The sequence below is a fragment of the Nicotiana sylvestris genome, chromosome 10 (assembly GCF_000393655.2).
Source record: "Nicotiana sylvestris chromosome 10, ASM39365v2, whole genome shotgun sequence".
Lineage (NCBI taxonomy): Eukaryota > Viridiplantae > Streptophyta > Magnoliopsida > Solanales > Solanaceae > Nicotiana > Nicotiana sylvestris.
The window spans coordinates 155,441,953-155,447,713 of record NC_091066.1 but is presented as its reverse complement, the minus strand read 5'-3'; positions in this window follow the sequence as shown (position 1 = coordinate 155,447,713).

The following is a 5,761-nucleotide window of genomic DNA, read 5'->3' as shown; positions in this document are numbered from 1 at the left end:
TTAATGGCGGAGGAAGGTAAGTACAGGCTATCCATGGCCTGAGAAGCCATGGATTCCGGTGAGATGGCGTTGGAAAATGGTAGAAGAGAACTAGGGTTTCAAGAACCTTCGAAAGAACTTTGAGAGGAGAGTGTTTGAAAGCGGCTGAGAGAAAAGAATTAGGTAGGGTTAGGGGTATGGGCGAATTAAAAAAGGAAAGCGAAAATCTCGGCCATTGATCAAAATGATCAACGGCCTGGATTAGAAGAGAGTTGGGCGGGTCAGATAAATGGGTTAATTGGTTGGGTTAAATAGGATTGGGCTGGTCCAATTTTGGGTGTAAAATTGGGTCATTTTTGGGCTAAAATTGAAATGTGAAAGGGGCTACAATTGAAACAAAATGAGGCTAAATGTTAAATAGCCAGTTTTCCCTTTTTATTTTATATAAAATAGTTAAAATGATTTTAAAAGCAAATTAAAAGTACTTACAAAATTAATAATATATAAATATTAATTTAAAAATATTTGAACCAATTTTACAATTATAAAATGCTATTAATCTTAAAGTAGGCTATAATTGCAATTATATGCAATTTAGCTTTTAAAATACCAAATAAATTTATAAAAATATAAAAAAATTATATTAACTATATTTTGGTATAAATATGGGAATAAAATAAATTATTCACCAAAATTGATAATTTTGGGAATAATTATGAATTTTGCACTGCTAAAATAGACAATAAATTGATTTTAAAAATCTTAAAAATTAGGGAAAAATACCAAAACTCTTGGGCATGCTTATATATGCATGCACATGCTATTTTGGAAGTGTTTTGAGTATAGAAAAATACATAGGAAAAATTGGATATCAACACTAGTCAGGTACATTCCTATTCCAAGTCCCTTGTTTATATATGGTATGTCAATATTAGCAGTGAGATTGGCACAATTTTGTTGTTTCATTTCCTTGGATCTCTGCCATTATTAGTTGTATTATTTGCTTATACTATCTTATTACATTATTTTTCTATTGCTCCATTTTTTTTTACATTCTTGAGCTGGGGGTCTTTTAGAAATAGCCTTTCTATCTTCATAGGTAGGGGTAAGGTCTGCAAACACACTACCCTCCCCAGACCCCACTTGTGAGATTCCACTGGGTTGTTGTTATTGTATATAAAATTATAAGTTATATAAAATTATAAGTTAATTTTATTATGAGTTATAATTGAATAAAAAATATAACCATCAAAAAAATAAAAAATTACAAAATTGTTATAAATATATTATATTATGGATATTCATTTAGTACTCCGTTGTAAATAATCTTCCTGAAGAAGCTTATCCATATGGGACTCCATCGTAAATATGTTTATCTATTTAGTACTTTATTGGAAATAAGCTTCCTGAAGAAGCTTATCACTTCGGTACCCGGTTATGGATAAACATTACACTAGGTAGAAGATTATCCATACCGGGTATAATAAGCTTATCCATTCAGTACTCCGTTATGGATAAATATTGCTCTCAGTAGAAGATTATCCATATCTGGTATAGTAGCAGCTTACACAGCAGCTTGCAGTAGCAGCTTACACAACAGCTTGTAATAGCAGCTTACACAACAGCTTGTAGTAGCAACTTACACAGCAGCTTCCTTTCTTCAATAAATAGAAGAGATTTCAGTTCATTATGTACATCAGTTTGAATTCGAATAATATATCAGTTTCTCTCTATACTTGTCTTCACTTTACAGACTTTATTTTATAACACGTTATCAGCACGATTATTTTATGATTGTTCGATGTCGAAGCATCTATTGCTTGGAGGTATCATGTATTATTTGTTTAATTAATTACTTATCTTAGCTATTAAAAGTATTCTAAAGAGCAAACGTGTATAACATGTAAGCGAGAAATATTGCATCAGTACATGCATATAGCTAACAATTGAAAGGGATTTGTCACCTCTAAAAGGTGATTTTTCTTAAATCCATCCAATCTTCCTATTATCACTAAGAGTGATAAATATTTTGGGAGGCACCAAATTTGCTTCTGCCGAGCATCGCTTGAACTCTAGTAGAGTTCATGAGAAACCTAAGATCACTAGAAGTGATTATATATTTTATATAGTCTAATTGTAACTAAATTGGTTAACCACCTGAAGTGGTATATTGCTTATGACCATCAGAAATGATAATTTAGGCTTTCTATGGTTACAATTAAAGATAAGCTCATAAATATTCTCTATATTACATGTTCGCCTCAATTTGCTCCTGAAATAGTAAATATTTCAAAAGAGGTTGAAGCATCACAATTTGATGTGATTAATGCGCGTTTAGATAATTATGTTCGATTTCCTGAAGGATGAGAATTTTTTATAAATATTAATCCATTCTCTGAAGTGAATGTGACAATATTAATAAAGTCGTAAATATGAGCGCGCTATTGATGTAAATATATTACGATTCACCTCCAGAAGAGGTAATATGATTGAGAGAATATATACTCAATTTTTCGTATTTTAAATTTGCTCCTGAAGAAGTAACACAATTGAAATTTTCTCCTGAATCAGGATAATATTATGAAACTGTGTCTTTCTGTCCTTAAATAAAATAATAAGCTATTCAAAATTATTTCTGAAGCACATTTTCATTCCCTGGAGTGAATGAATAAAACAACACAACTCACCTCCTGAAGAGGTAGAATAACAAAGGATATAAATCTTATTTTTGTGGCATAAAGACTATTGTCGCACGTACCTGTTGTACGTATAATATCTTGGATAATTTTATTAAATATTATTCCAAAGCAAAAGTATTCTTGTAGAATGCTTTCTACTACAACCACATTAATATGTTATGGTTAGTTATCGAGTTCCCCGAAGAAAATAACAACACGTGTGTCACACCTCCTTTTTTCCCGCGCCCACAGGGGCGTAAAGGAGTTTTTCCAATTAAAGGACAATCGAAACGGGATTTATTTATTAAATTCAGAGTCGCCAATTGGGAGATTTGTGGTGTCCCAAGTCACCAATTTAATCCCGAATCGAGGAAAAGCAGTATAAGTTTATACTATGTGTTAGGACCACCAGAGGCGAAAATATATTTTGTATTTTTCCTTTAATAAAATGAAAACAAACATGCACAGGCAAATACAGATAATTAACAACATGCCACGAAAAATTCTCAACATTTCGTATAAAGGAAAAAATTATTTTATCTTGATTTCTTTTGGAGTATTTCTTGTGGAGCAAAAATCACGTGCTCACAACGTGTATCTTTCCCTGAAGGATGTAATGACTATATGGTTACCGCTTTGATATAAAATATTCAGATGTTAATGGAGCTTTTCCCTGAAGGAGATAGTTGTCGCAAAGTTAGTGATAGAAATACTGAAATTCTTAATTTCTTACATTCAAAAATTTAGAATTGTCTTTATAATATTCATTTGATTATGATTTTCTCTCATGATACCAGAAGTGTCTGAGTAATATTTGATAGTACAAAATATATTAACAACTTCTGAAGAGCTAATTGTTTGTCTAGAAGATATATGACACCAGTAGTATCTGATAAATATTAGATTATGGATAATGAATGAAGGCTCTTGAAGAGCTTATATACAAACATGTCATTCATATTATATGATTATGGTCAAAACATATGTTGTAGTAAATTTGAAGTTTACTAATACAGAGGACTATCATATTGAGACTACATATGACTGAAAGATTGAAAATCTTCATGTTTCCACAATCATAGGGGGTAAAATAATATGTATATGAGAAGTTACTCGCCTTATTCTTTAATTTGTACTACATCATGTATCATAGTAAACCAGAAGTTTACTAATGCAAAAGTTCATGCCATAGTAAACTAGAAGTTTACTAAGAGATAGCACATGTCATGAAAAACTTGAAGTTTTCATTTGCCATTTTTAAATGAGCTATTTGACAATTCTGATAAGCATATACTGAAGAACCAGAAGATTCTTCAAGAATTCTCTTGTGATGCTTGTTCTCATAATAAATTAGTTATACCGGCCAAAGTTGGGACTAAGATCCCTGAATTCTAGAATATATAAAAGGTGAATATGGGCCCGTTCACCTATCATGTGAACCACTTATAGGTGCATATATGAGATGATTACATGTGTAATTATTGTCAACCTGCAGTTTGGCATTTGGAATTATTTTTCTCGATTAAGAGCATAATTTTCAGATTATGAAATCAAGACAGTTCATCTTGATAATGCTGGTTTATATCCAAGCTGGTTTAGCATTGAATACCTCCTATTAATGGCTAAACCATTGCTTATGAGAACAAAGCTTCATGTGTTGGTCTAAGATTTTCTAAATTGCATATAGCAGCACTTGTATGCATCAGATCAACAATATATGATAAGTCCTCCCTTCACAATTGGTTTAGGATCAGAAACCAAATATTTTTACTATCTTTTGTTGTGTGGTATATGATTAATTTCTCTACCATAATACACAAAGATATGTTTCCCAAAGATGATTGGGGATATATGTTAGTTTTTCTAACATTTGGGGGATGGAATAAACAGTTGAAAAATATGCTATATGAATCGAATTATCATGATCCTCACTTAGAAGATAATTCAAGTCGAATGCCAGAAGCATTTGCTGATCCAAAATTAAATATCATATTTCAGCTGCAAATGCTCCTATTAAAATTAAAGTCCCTGAAGGATAGAGTTTACTGTACGCATGAAGCGTGGTAGACCAATCGGTTCCAAAGGTAACAATCCTTGAAAAATAGTAGGAGCTAATGATCAAAATGAGGAGGAAATAAGCTCTAGAAGAGCCCACGACATAACATTTCATGAAACTCCCGAAAAAGTTCAGGTACCTGAAAATAAAGAAAGTGATGAGATCTCCACAAGTTATGTCGCTTCGGAACTGACACAAAATGATCGTCGACGATATATTTAATACAATATAGTGCACAATATTGTAAAAGATTGTGAGGATCGGACTAGCAGTCCAGACACTTGAAGATGTCATACCATTTAGATACAAGTCTTAACCTATATGACTTATTTGGCTAAATCTATATGAAGATCCTTGAAGGATTGAAAATGCCCGAAGCATATAATTCAAAGTCTTGAGAAATGTACTCGATCAAATTATAAAGATCTTTGTACGGTTTAAAGCAATCTGTGCGCGTGTGGTATAATCGCCTCAGTAAATATTTGCTGAAAGAAAGTTACATAAATTATGTTATTTGTCCATGTATTTTTATAAAGAAAATGTCATCAAAATTTGTTACACTTGCTGTTTATGTTGGTGACATAAATCTTATTGGAACTCCGGAAGAGCTCCAAGAGGGTCTTAAAAATACTTTTACATGGACAAAGTGTACCCATTAAGTACACCAATGAATATTCAATCACTTGAAGTGAATAAGGATCCGTTCCAACCTCTAGAAGAGGATGAGGAGCTCCTTGGTCCTGAAATACTCTATCTCGGTGTAGATGGTGCACTTATTTATCTTGCTAATGCTAACAAAAGTGGTGCAGATCGTATTGGTAATGCAGATGCAGGTTATTTATCCGATACCCATAAAGCTCGATTTCAAACCGGCAAGCAGGGAGTGCATATGATTGAGATCAGTGATTCATTCGAGAAACATGTGGGTTGGAATGTGATAAAAGACCCACAATATTATACGGAGACAATGTTTCATGCATAGCACTATTAAAGGGAGGATTTATAAAAGGAGATAGAACGAAGAACATTTCACCAGAATAATTCTACA